The 14,196-nt window shown below is 40.0% G+C and overlaps 1 pseudogene; it reads left to right on the forward strand.

The window, feature by feature from the left end:
- Positions 647–11,244, forward strand: LOC109130897 (annotated as a pseudogene).

The following is a 14,196-nucleotide window of genomic DNA, read 5'->3' on the forward strand; positions in this document are numbered from 1 at the left end:
CGAACTGAATTGTGCATAAAACAAGGGAAACAACCGATTTGCCCACAAACTTAGTTCTTTTATCGTATTTATACACAGAACTTTGAGTTGTTTTATAACTATATCAATTTGGGCTAAAATTCTTTTTTTTTTGCATGAAGGAGAGCATATCGTATCTAGCCAGATAGAGTCCGAACTTTGACATCGGTCTATATATCCACCAAAGAAACGTTCTACACATATTTCTCCCCTCAACAAAAGTTTTATATTTAAATCTCTCCGAATTAATAATTTGAGTTCTATTACCCCATAAATCTGGGTTTCATCGGTTTGTTGTTCATTTAACCAATTACTAGACAAACAAAACCATTAAAAACCAAAGAAAAAAAGTTTTATATTATATTAGAACCCGATTGGCACCTAAAACCAAAACACATGATCGATGAACAGTGAGCAAAGCCATAATCGATGTTACTCGGTAGCCTCACATAATAATTTGACCATATCTATTAAAACCTAGAGCAAATTCTTTGTTCTTACAATAAAAACAAATTCTTTTTAATGTAAACAATGAAGGAGAGCATATTCCATGATCATGACACTACTGTAATCGAATTTGAATTTGAAGTCTTCTTAATTTTGTTGACACCACCGTCGTTGGTGTGGGATGAAGATTCTGTCGGGGATCCATAGGTTGTTGAAGAAGAAGACAAGTGAAGAGGAGGAGGAGGGCAGAGAGATGGACACAGCTTCATCGTCGTCGCTCCATGGATTTGAGATCTGGTATGTGAAGAGTTGTTCCAACCGAGTGGACTCAGCGAGGTGGAGAGTGGAGACGGTTGAGGAGAGAAAGAGGAGTTGAGGAAAAGTGAGTCTTCACAGGAGAGAGACATGTCGAGATGGTGGTGTGGTCGGAGAAGGTGAAGGCGGTGGTGGTCGCCTGGTCGGAGAAGTTGAAGACGATCTGGGTAGTCCACCAAACAGCGTCGTCGCAATAATCCATGGCTCTGTTCCTTCTTCCACCATCTCCGTCAGCTCTTGCGACGCGACTCTCGGCTATCGCTTCCGCTTATCTGTATCATCAATCTTCCTACTCTAACGATTATGGTTAATTACAATCGAATTTAATTACAATGAATTTATCCAATCAGTTTTTGTAATTGAAAATCAAAGTTATCAATATCATTTGTTGCTGGAAGAATCGGGCCAAGAAGAGATATCAGATCAATTAATGGTTGGTCGGATTTTAATTCAGTTTACAATCAACTTTTAGTGGTTTAATATTTGGTTTAATTTGGGTTTTGAAATGTAAACCGATGTAACCAAAATTCGGAGAGATTTAAATATAAAACTTTTGTTTCGGAGAGAAATATGTGTAGAACATTTTTTTGATGGATATATAGATCGAGGTTAAAGTTCGGACTCTATCTGACTACATACGATAGTTCTCTGAGGGAAATAGTTCGTTTTTCCGAAAATTCAGTTAAAACCATCAAATCGACAAACGGTGTTACTGTTCCGTAACTAATGCTGCGTTTGCATTTTACGAGGTTGTGGGAGCATAATCCCACGCTCGATGATCTTGGTGGTCGAACAAAAATCGGATCCCAAAAAAGAGTTTAAGAAAGAAATATTCAAATATATATTATTGAGCTTTTGCCTTGAGAAAAAAATACCCCTCATAGGATTATAATGTTATATATTTATACTAAAAGTACAATTAATTTAGTAATCAAACACAATTATTCTTCATAAATGGGTCCGTTTTGGTCTTAGCATTTAAGCAGTAACACTCGAATCTTCAAGTTTGATATACAGTAGCTGTATATAATAAACTATATAAGTGATTCCATGCATCTTCGTTCAGTTTAATTTTTGTTTATTATCCATCAATCCAATTGTATAGTAATTTTTTTGATTAAAATTTATAACTTAATCATTGTTAGAGTTATCTAGTTTTCCATATAATAATCTAATATTTTATTTGATATTAAAAACAGAAAATATAAATATGTAATTATAAACTGAAAATAACCTAAATACTGAAAACAAATGTTCAAATTAAATAGCACTATGTAATGTGATGTTCTCCATCACAAAAATATTTCTATTGAAATCTAATTCTTCACCACAAATCTAATTATATTGAATATTTTTCTAATCTACACAAGGACAATTAATATCTTTTGAACCATAAATTATCACTTGAAATACCCCACTAACCATTTCTATAACATTGATAAATTAACGGAAAATTATTTATAAATATTAAATTTTTACATTAAGAAAATAATGAAATTTAATTGATCATAAAGGTGTTAGCACAATTTTTTCCACCACTCTTCTTTTGAAATATACACATTAGTGTGTGACATAATAATGTGATATATACTATATACAAATGATATCCTCCATCATTCATAATATTACAATAGATATACATTATAATGTTTAATTATAATATTCTAACATTAACTAATAAACAGAAAATTATTTATGAATATGGAAATTGTGATCATTAATTTTGACATATATATGTATATATATATATCCTATTATATAAATTTTAGTTTCAAAGTTAGCCATTAACATGATCACAAAGAAAATTACCAAAAAACAGAACTAAATTTGAGAATTTACATTTATATTTATTTATTTTTGTGCACCCAAAAAGAGAATTTATTTTCAAAATTAGTATTTGTAATAATAAATAAACATACACACACACATATATATATATATATATCTGATATGATTGCATTTTACTAGTTTAGCATATTTGATATGATTTACATGTTACATTTTGGATAAAAAAAAAATTATCCATGACTAATTTATTGAAACCGTAGTCTCCTAATATATTGTGTCTCATTTTATTTGCATAATCAAAGAAACCAAGCACTTGAAGTGTCGAGATTACCTTCAAAGTCAGTCGAGATATTGTCATCAAAGAAACCAAGCACTTGCATAATTCAACGAGATATTGTGTGAAACGACACGACCCGCTTTTTTTTTTAAATAATAAATAATTAAATAATAATAATAAACTACAGCTAGTGATCCCATACTCACTAGCCTCCTAACCACAAGCACAACCAACAGGAAAAATAACAGATACTAATATCCAAACAATAATCCAATAACTAATAACCAATAATCAAATATAACAATACTCCAATATCAAACAGCAGGAAACAAGCAACCTAGCAAGTTCTAAAGACCCAACTCTAGCAACCTAGCAATGCCAGACAACATCCAATCGAGTCCTTATAACATCCTCCTCTTCATCGCCTTGATTCCACGATCACACTTTCCCTTTACCTGCATCACAAACACAAATTGCAATGCATGAGTATTTTATAAACACTCAGTAAGGCAAACCTCCCATCTACTGGGCTATACACACAAGAAATAGAGATACTCTAACCATCAAGCAACAATCAACAAACAAACCAGGCTCTGCATCGACCGACACAAGGCTTGCATCGACCGACACCAACAGGGACAACTATCGACCGACACAAGGTATGCATCGGTCAACACAAGGTTCACTTGCATCGACCGATGCTTCCACTTGCATCGATCGACGCATGCTCGATAATACGCGGAAACCCTAGTTGCATCGACCGACACCTCCACATGGCATCGACTGATGCTCCTAGGTCAAGCCGCGCCGTCCTTGCACTGCATCGACCGACGCACATGCCGAGCATCATTTTTCCCCGAAGCTTCTTGCCGGATCTCCGTTCCTGCAAACACAAGAGTCGATCCCAAGCCACAAGAAAGCTTCCTAACGCCTCATACAACATTCTAACAAGCCTAACAACACATAAACAAACAGATCAGATAATCTCCAGCTTAGATAAGCCATGGTCATGCACTTACCTTTGCCAAGAAGTTTCTGAACCTTAAACAATTAAGAACATGCTCCTAGGAAGCTCCTACAACGACCCCAACTACAGATCTCTACAGGAAACGCCTCCAAACACCAGAAATCACCAAGAACGCTCAAGAACACCCAAAAACACTTTTTCTCCCTTCTTTTCTCTCAAAAACGGCTGAACTCGCCGAATGAGACAAAAACACGATTTAAGTGTTTTCCCTAACCCAAAACGCAACTTTTAACTTAAACTCGTCCGCAGAAAACAACCTTGCATCGACCGATGCACATAGTGCATCGACCGATGCAATCCCTAAACCGGGATTTTGGTTCGCGGATGTTACAATTCTCCCCCACCGATTTAGATTCGTCCTCGAATCTCGAACACTACCCAGCCAAAGACTCCCGTGCTACCTTCTCCACGGCCCGCACTCCTCCGACTGATCTACAGAAGGTCACCTCTAGGTGATAGACTCACGCTCCAGGCATTATTTGCTCTCAAATTTTGGACTTTCCTTTACTCATAGGCCTATACCTTGAGTTTTTATTGGCTCCTCATCAGACCTAAGTCTGCATGCCATAATGTTGGCTCCTCATCGGGCTTAAACCCGCATGCCATACTGTAGAAGGAAAAATCCAATACTTGTCTCTCGGGTCATCACCCTACAGCGCGCCTCCGGATTGTAATCCGAAGTCGATATACCAACCATACTCCCAAGTCATAAAGTCTCAAAATATGGCAGTACTAGGAGAACCTAGGTTCCCCAAGAGTCGCGAGCAAACAATTCTGAACACGTCTGAGTTCTATCCCTATCTAGGTTTCCTTCCCGTGGCTCGCGTAAGACATCTCAATGTCCTACCAACCACATATCCCATCACTGGAATACCTCATGACCACACATGGATCATCTCACTACCACAAGGACCGCCACAAAGGCCAAAAAAATGTCCTAAACAGGACTGCCACCAAGGCCAAAAAAATGTCCTAAACAGGACCGCCACCAAAGCCAAACAAATGTCCTAAAAAGGACCACCACCAAGGCCACTCAACCCGAAGGACCGTCACAAAGACCATTTGTCCCGAAGGACCGCCTCAACAAGCACTCTGGCTAAACAGCCCGCCACAAAGGCCACACTCTGGCTAAACAGCCTGCCACAAAGGCCACACAATGCCTAAACAACCCGCCACAAAGGGCACACAACATCTAAACAGCCCGCCACAAAGGCCACACAATGGCTAAACAGTCCGCCACAAAGGCCACACAATAACTCAAGACCGCCGCACACGGCGCAATGACTCAAAAGTCCGCCACTAAGGCCACACAAGCCCTCTCCCAGGCTCTCTGCCACTAAAAATGGACAAATTCTAACTCACATAAAACTTCCCATTTTTTAGCACTTTCCACTTCTGGAAACTTTCCTCCAACACACTGCCTCGCGGAAACTTTGTACCCCAAACACCACCTCATCTTGTTACTTAGTCGCACAACCAACCACCCCAAGTGACCAAGTAAACAAGAGAGATGGGCTGGAATACTCCATTCCCGCTCCAGCCACAGATTACAGATGGGACTAGGCTAGACAAGCTCAAGTCGCGGCTTGCTTCTCATACCACTTCTTAATCCTTGCCTTCATTCTCGCCTCAGGCTCCCAAGTCTGCCCCTCAACACCATCACAGTCCCAAAGGACTCTTATCAAAAGAATCTTCTTCTTCTGAAGTTCCTTGATCCTCCTCTCGAGAACCCTCACTGGTCTCGCCTCCAAAGTCATGTTAGGCTGAAGATCCTCAGGAATCTTAGCCAACAACTGATCATCCTCGCGGAGACACTTCCACAACATAGACACATGGAAAACCTTATGGAATGCACGCATAATCTCAGGTAACTCTAGTCTATAAGCCACTGGTCCAACTCGCTCAATCACTCTGAACGGACCCATATACCTCGGACTCAACTTAGTCTCAGTCAATGACCTCTTCGGACCCCGCAACATGGCCATCTTGAGGTACACTCTATCTCCAACCTGAAACTCAAGATCTCTCCTCCTCCTATCGGCATAACTCCTCTGCCGATCCTGAGATTCCTTCATGTTCAGCTTGAGAACCCGAATCTTCTCTAAGGTCTCCTGAACAAAATCTGCCCGTACATGCTCCTCTCCCCCACCTAAGTCCAGCATAACTGTGTATGGCACGACCTCCCATAAAAAACCTCATAAGGAGCCATGCCAATACTCGCCTGGTAACTGTTGTTATAAGCAAACTCGCAAGGTCGGCACCCGGGACTCCCACCACTAGGACACCCGCACCTGGGGCCCTAACATCACCGGCTACTGGAGCATCAACACCGCCCCCTCTGGCCACACTTACGGAACCCCCTGGACACCCTGCGACTCGCCAACACCCTCTGTCACACTCTGGTCCTCGGTCTCACTAACCACTGGGGCTCTNAATCTCAGGTAACTCTAGTCTATAAGCCACTGGTCCAACTCGCTCAATCACTCTGAACGGACCNGCATCCACGACCACGTCCGTGTCCACGACCACGACCAACAACAGCACCACCTCTAACCATTTGCACTACCATGAATAGAATGCTAAGCACACAATTATACATATCACAGAAACATAAACTCAGCGTGGAATCACACAGTAGGCTCGAAGAGGATGTTCTAGGACTCCATGCCACAAACAATTGACTAACTCATATAATCTATCAAAGCATGAAATTCCCAAACATCTACAGCACAAAGCCTAGTGAACCCAAACCTAGAACCGTAAGGGCTATAACACCAAACTGAAACGACACGATCTTTTTTTTTTTTAAATAATAAATAATTAAATAATAATAATAAACTACAACTAGTGGTCCCATAGCCACTAGCCACCTAACCACAAGCACAACCAACAGCGGAAATAACATATACCAATATCCAAACAATAATCCAATAACTAATAACCAATAATCAAATATAACAATACTCCAATATCAAACAGCAGGAAACAAGGAACCAACAACCTAGCAAGTTCTAAAGACTCAACTCTAGCAACCTAGCAATGCCAGACAACATCCAATCGAGTCCCTAGAACATCCTCCTCTTCATNGTCTCCTGAACAAAATCTGCCCGTACATGCTCCTCTCCCCCACCTAAGTCCAGCATAACTGTGTATGGCACGACCTCCCATAAAAAACCTCATAAGGAGCCATGCCAATACTCGCCTGGTAACTGTTGTTATAAGCAAACTCGCAAGGTCGGCACCCGGGACTCCCACCACTAGGACACCCGCACCTGGGGCCCTAACATCACCGGCTACTGGAGCATCAACACCGCCCCCTCTGGCCACACTNCACAAGAAAGCTTCCTAACGCCTCATACAACATTCTAACAAGCCTAACAACACATAAACAAACAGATCAGAGAATCTCCAGCTTAGATAAGCCATGGTCTTGCACTTACCTTTGCCGAGAAGTTTCTGAACCTTAAACAATCAAGAACACGCTCCTAGGAAGCTCCTACAACGACCCCAGCTACAGATCTCTACAGGAAATGCCTCCAAACACCAGAAATCACCAAGAACGCTCAAGAACACTCAAGAACACTTTTTCTCCCTTCTTTTCTCTCAAAAACGGCTGAACTCGCCGAATGAGACAAAAACACGACTTAAGGTTTTTCCCTAACCCAAAACGCAGCGTTTAACTTAAACTCGTCCGCAGAAAACAACCTTGCATCGACCGATGCACATAGTGCATTGACCGATGCAATCCCTAAACCGGGATTTTGGTTCGCGGATGTTACATTGTGTCTCATTTTATTTGCATAANCATGCCACAAACAATTGACTAACTCATATAATCTATCAAAGCATGAAATTCCCAAACATCTACAGCACAAAGCCTAGTGAACCCAAACCTAGAACCGTAAGGGCTATAACACCAAACTGAAACGACACGATCTTTTTTTTTTTTAAATAATAAATAATTAAATAATAATAATAAACTACAACTAGTGGTCCCATAGCCACTAGCCACCTAACCACAAGCACAACCAACAGCGGAAATAACATATACCAATATCCAAACAATAATCCAATAACTAATAACCAATAATCAAATATAACAATACTCCAATATCAAACAGCAGGAAACAAGGAACCAACAACCTAGCAAGTTCTAAAGACTCAACTCTAGCAACCTAGCAATGCCAGACAACATCCAATCGAGTCCCTAGAACATCCTCCTCTTCATCGCCTTGATTCCACGATCACACTTTGCTTTTACCTGCATCACCAACACAAATTGCAATGCATGAGTATTTTATAAACACTCAGTAAGGCAATCCTCCCATCTACTGCGCTATACACACAAGCAATAGAGATACTCTAACCATCAAGCAACAATCAACAAACAAACCAGGCTCTGCATCAACCGACACAAGGCTTGCATTGACCAACACCAACAGGGACAAGCATCGACCGACACAAGGTATGCGTCGGTCGACACAAGGTTCACTTGCATCGACCGATGCTTCCACTTGCATCAATCGACGCATGCTCGACAATACACGGAAACCCTAGTTGCATCGACCGACGCCTCCACATGGCATCGACCGATGCTCCTAGGTCATGCCACGCCGTCCTCGCACTGCATCGACCGACGCACATAATGCATCGACCAACGCACATAGTGCATCGACCAACGCACATGCCGAGCATCGTTTTTCCCCGAAGCTTCTCGCCGGATCTCCGTTCTTGAAAACACAAGAATCAATCCCAAGCCACAAGAAAGCTTCCTAACGCCTCATACAACATTCTAACAAGCCTAACAACACATAAACAAACAGATCAGAGAATCTCCAGCTTAGATAAGCCATGGTCTTGCACTTACCTTTGCCGAGAAGTTTCTGAACCTTAAACAATCAAGAACACGCTCCTAGGAAGCTCCTACAACGACCCCAGCTACAGATCTCTACAGGAAATGCCTCCAAACACCAGAAATCACCAAGAACGCTCAAGAACACTCAAGAACACTTTTTCTCCCTTCTTTTCTCTCAAAAACGGCTGAACTCGCCGAATGAGACAAAAACACGACTTAAGGTTTTTCCCTAACCCAAAACGCAGCGTTTAACTTAAACTCGTCCGCAGAAAACAACCTTGCATCGACCGATGCACATAGTGCATTGACCGATGCAATCCCTAAACCGGGATTTTGGTTCGCGGATGTTACATTGTGTCTCATTTTATTTGCATAATCAAAGAAACCGAGCACTTGGACCGATGAGATTCTCATCCTCGAGATATTGTCGAGATTACCTTCAAAGTCAGTCACCAGGTTTCGTTGCGTGTCGAAGTGATGTACATCAATGTTTCGTAGTCCATCTTTTAGAGAGTTGTTCTTAAGTAGGTNGACGCATGCTCGACAATACACGGAAACCCTAGTTGCATCGACCGACGCCTCCACATGGCATCGACCGATGCTCCTAGGTCATGCCACGCCGTCCTCGCACTGCATCGACCGACGCACATAATGCATCGACCAACGCACATAGTGCATCGACCAACGCACATGCCGAGCATCGTTTTTCCCCGAAGCTTCTCGCCGGATCTCCGTTCTTGAAAACACAAGAATCAATCCCAAGCCACAAGAAAGCTTCCTAACGCCTCATACAACATTCTAACAAGCCTAACAACACATAAACAAACAGATCAGAGAATCTCCAGCTTAGATAAGCCATGGTCTTGCACTTACCTTTGCCGAGAAGTTTCTGAACCTTAAACAATCAAGAACACGCTCCTAGGAAGCTCCTACAACGACCCCAGCTACAGATCTCTACAGGAAATGCCTCCAAACACCAGAAATCACCAAGAACGCTCAAGAACACTCAAGAACACTTTTTCTCCCTTCTTTTCTCTCAAAAACGGCTGAACTCGCCGAATGAGACAAAAACACGACTTAAGGTTTTTCCCTAACCCAAAACGCAGCGTTTAACTTAAACTCGTCCGCAGAAAACAACCTTGCATCGACCGATGCACATAGTGCATTGACCGATGCAATCCCTAAACCGGGATTTTGGTTCGCGGATGTTACATTGTGTCTCATTTTATTTGCATAATCAAAGAAACCGAGCACTTGGACCGATGAGATTCTCATCCTCGAGATATTGTCGAGATTACCTTCAAAGTCAGTCACCAGGTTTCGTTGCGTGTCGAAGTGATGTACATCAATGTTTCGTAGTCCATCTTTTAGAGAGTTGTTCTTAAGTAGGTCCTTGGCTAAGCCGCGCCTCTTATTCGCCGTTGTAGAAAACGGCTACGTAAACGCAAAACCCGAAGGCTGTGGTGAGTGGAACTTCTTCTCGTTGCCTCAGCTTGAGCATCCATATGTGTTATCGTCGTCAACTCTTGTAGCAACGGCTGAATTTCATGTGACGTTCTCTCCTAAAGGTCTACTGATCAATCATTCTTATGACCTAAGATATTGTTCATGTGGTATGCCTCAGACTTGTTTTATATCCATATGGTAATCGATACCAGGCTAGACCCATGATATGTAACCCCATCATAGGACGGTATGCGATCACACATAAACAGTATACTTACAGAAAGGCGTATAGCTTTTTCGGGTTTGATCCGATTGACAAGCAATACAAGGCATTGTCCATGCCTTGTCCATCTGGTCCTGGTCATCGTAAAATACTTACATTTGGAGATGGAGATATGAGCTGGAGAAAGATCAAATGTCCCTTAAGACGACCTGGTTTTAAGAGTGAAGGGGTGCATTAATGGGGTTTTGTATTTCTTAGTTGAGAGAAAAGAATTATCATTTCATTATGTGATAATTTGCTTTGATGTTAGGTCTGAAAATTTACCTTTATTGACGTATAAAGGTTTTGTCGATTAATAAACTACAAGGGCAAATTAGCCGTGATTTATTGGGAGGATGATGTCGACATTTATGAGATTTGTTGTTATGTTGGGGACGATCTCGACAAGTATTTGGAGGATAATCTCGACGCTGATCCCACTAATGAGTTACGTCTGTGGGTTCTAGAGGATGTTGAGAAAGCGGAATGGTCGAAATATTCCTACACTTGGACCCATGATGAATTCTTCCGTCGTCATGTTTCCGTCGCTGGAGTAACTGCTTTAGGTGAAATAGTGTTTTCGATGCACAAGTATATATCTAATCAACCTTTTTATGTTTTCTACTTCAATCCCGAAAGGAATACATACTCTCCAACGTGTTGAAATTCAAGGTTTTGGTGAAGCGTTTAAGCAACCTTGTAGCGTTCACACCTTTGTAAACCACATAGAGGATCTTGATGTTAACAATTTAGAACTACTCAAATCATTCCATCCTCCATTGGAAGAGCCAGAATATGTAGAGTCATGATATGCTCAAATTTAAACCCTGGAGCTACTCTCTCAAATTAAAACATCACTATAGTACTTAGGGGTCGAATTCCATAAGGACTCTAGACTACATAATAAATTATAGAGTTTTGTTATTACGCTAAACAAGTTGATTTAAATTAAAAAAAGCAATGCAAAAATATTAAAATAGGTCTAGGGAATTTCTCAGGTAATTATGAAATATCAAATCAATAAATTAATTAGATTCAAGCAATTAAAAATCAGATCTAGAACTCTAAACTTTGTTGTAAAATAAATCAGTTCTAACAGCAAATATTATCTAAATTTAAAACCAGAAAATTCAAATTTCTTTGTAAAATTCTAGGTTAAAAATCAGCTTTAAGAACATATTTAGATAAGTTCACAAAATTACTAAATCAAATCTCTTTGCAAGAAGTAATTTAGTAATTTTGCGCATCAAAGGTTTTATTCAGGAAAATCAATTATATTCTCATATCAATTTATTTTCCTAGAGTAATAATTCTAGATGACCAGTCAAAGATAATGAATCCTTAATAAACAGATATAATAAACCATAAAAACCCTGTGAAAAACTCTGAACCTAACAAGCAAACTACTCAAACATATTCAATGAAGAACAAGACATCTTTTTGAATAATATATATGCAATAGAAATTAAAAGAGTAAAGGAGGAGTTTAGAAATTCTTCTCTCTACAAAGGAGTTCAGATCTCTCTCTCCCAAAAGCTCTCAATATTTCTCTCTCAAAAAGCTGCTTAGAAACTAACTTAAGGATTTCTAAAACCTTAAAACACTATATATATATATATATATATATATATATATATGTGTCTTAAAACACATCAGGTGTTGCAATTATGGAAGACTTCGGGCAAATTTGTAAAACTTCCAAAACTTGGCTCTCTCGTTGGTTAGACTTGGTTTCGACCGATGCTAAAGCGGTGTCGATCGACACCATCACTCTGAATTGATTGCAAGTTGATTTCCTTTGGTTAAATGCTCCAAAACGATCCAAATTGCTCCATTTCGCTCCATCCGTGCTAATGTTGTAAAAAACCTGTAAAGACTCTAAAACATTCTAGAAAACAAATCTAAAGACTCAAAAAGCACACTTATATCATGGTTAAAAACCGTAAAAACTATGATATATCAAGTCATCAGATTCCGAATATGACTGAGAAGGGAAAAGAAGAAGAAGATAGGAAAGATCATTGAAGTTAGGTGAAAGCATCGAGCATGTCAATTTGTGCCCTTATCTTTGCGCTTTATTTTTCATTGTTTTCTCTCTTTAACGAGCTTTTATACATCTATCCATCTATTCGGTTTGGTCTCAAGAACATGGTTTTGCTGTTTCTCTTAGTTCTCTGTCTTAATCTAAGTATTTTTGCTCTAACTTTCAACATTGTTTAATCTGGATGAGAATTGTTCTTGCTGTGTTTGTCATTTTTGTGTGATGGGAACAATTTCATGATTTCACCATGACTCAAATACTTAATGGCATTTGAAGAAAACATTTTTTTCAATTCTACCGTTCCTGGTCGTCTATATAGGAGATATATAAATGTAAAGGATATATGTGTAACTAGTTAAGGGGAAAACCCTAAAGATCATATGTATATATATTGTAAATCAATCTCAATAATACACAAGTCTTTACTTACATGGTATCAGAGCTATAGGATCCAAAGACCTAGCTCTCTTTTTCGCCGCCATCTTCCTCTTTTCTTTTTCTTCTTCTCTGTTTCTCTTTTAACGGCGTCTCCTTCATCTGATGTCATTGACTCCTCTAATGCCACGACACTTCACACTGTCAATATTGTCTATATTGTCTCAGTTTTCATGTTCTTAAATTATGCAATTTCTAAGCTGAGTTTTAAAAGGTTGAAACTTTTGGTTCCTTGTAACAATGGGTTTTGCCTTTGATGTTGAATCCTGTGAGAACATGCTTTGTTACTTCTTTAAGTTCTCTGTTTAAATGTGAGAATATATGCTTTTAGGTGTCCTCTTTTCTTCGTCAAAATCTTGTTGATTTTTTCATTTGTATGTGATATCAATATTCAAGATATATATTTTTCTATTTTGTTAGAAATCAATATTCAAGATATGATAGCAACAAAATAATTATTTATCAGATTCTTAGTCTTATGATAACCCCAAAAATACGAACAAGTTCCGACCGTAAATGCTTTCTTAAAAAAAACCTCCTAAGAAAATATTGGTGATGCTCATGTCAGTCAAACGTGAGCTTTCTTGAGTTGCAGCACAAGCTCTCCAAGAACAAGATGTTAAGGACGCCTTCAAGGATTATGAGTTAGGAAAAGAGGGGGCGATCTATTTCAGCAGATTTGATTCGGATTGTAACATCCGCGAACCGGAGTCCCGGTTTGGGATGTGCATCGATCGATGCTGGAGGAGCATCGGTCGATGCTGACTCTTTTTCCTGCATTTTGACTTAAGTCGTTTTGGGCAAAAGGGAAAGGAAAACCCTTAAGTCGTTTCTTTTGTCTCATTAGTTGTTTTGGCCGCTTTTGAGAGAGAGAAAAGAGAGAAAGAGTGTTCTTGGTGTTCTTGGAGTTTTCCTGGAGATTTGAGGCTGTTCCTGTAGAGATCTGTAGCTGGGATCGTTGTAGGAGCTTCCTAGGAGTGTTGTTTTGCTTGTTTAAGGTTCAGATTCGTCTTGGCAAAGGTAAGTGCATGACCATGGCTTATCTAAGCTGGAGATTACTCTGATCTGTTTGTTTCTGTGTTGTTAGGCTTGCTAGTATGTTATGTGAGGCGTTAGAAAGCTTTCTTGTGGCTTGGGATCGATTCTTGTGGTTGCAGGAACGAAGATCCGGCGAGAAGCTTCGGGGAAAACAATGCTCGGCATGAGCATCGGTCGATGCACTATGTGCGTCGGTCGATGCTAGTGCGAGGACGGCGCGTATTGACCTAGGAGCGTCGGTCGATGC

This window comes from Camelina sativa, chromosome 19 (assembly GCF_000633955.1).
Source record: "Camelina sativa cultivar DH55 chromosome 19, Cs, whole genome shotgun sequence".
Classification (NCBI taxonomy): Eukaryota; Viridiplantae; Streptophyta; class Magnoliopsida; order Brassicales; family Brassicaceae; genus Camelina; species Camelina sativa.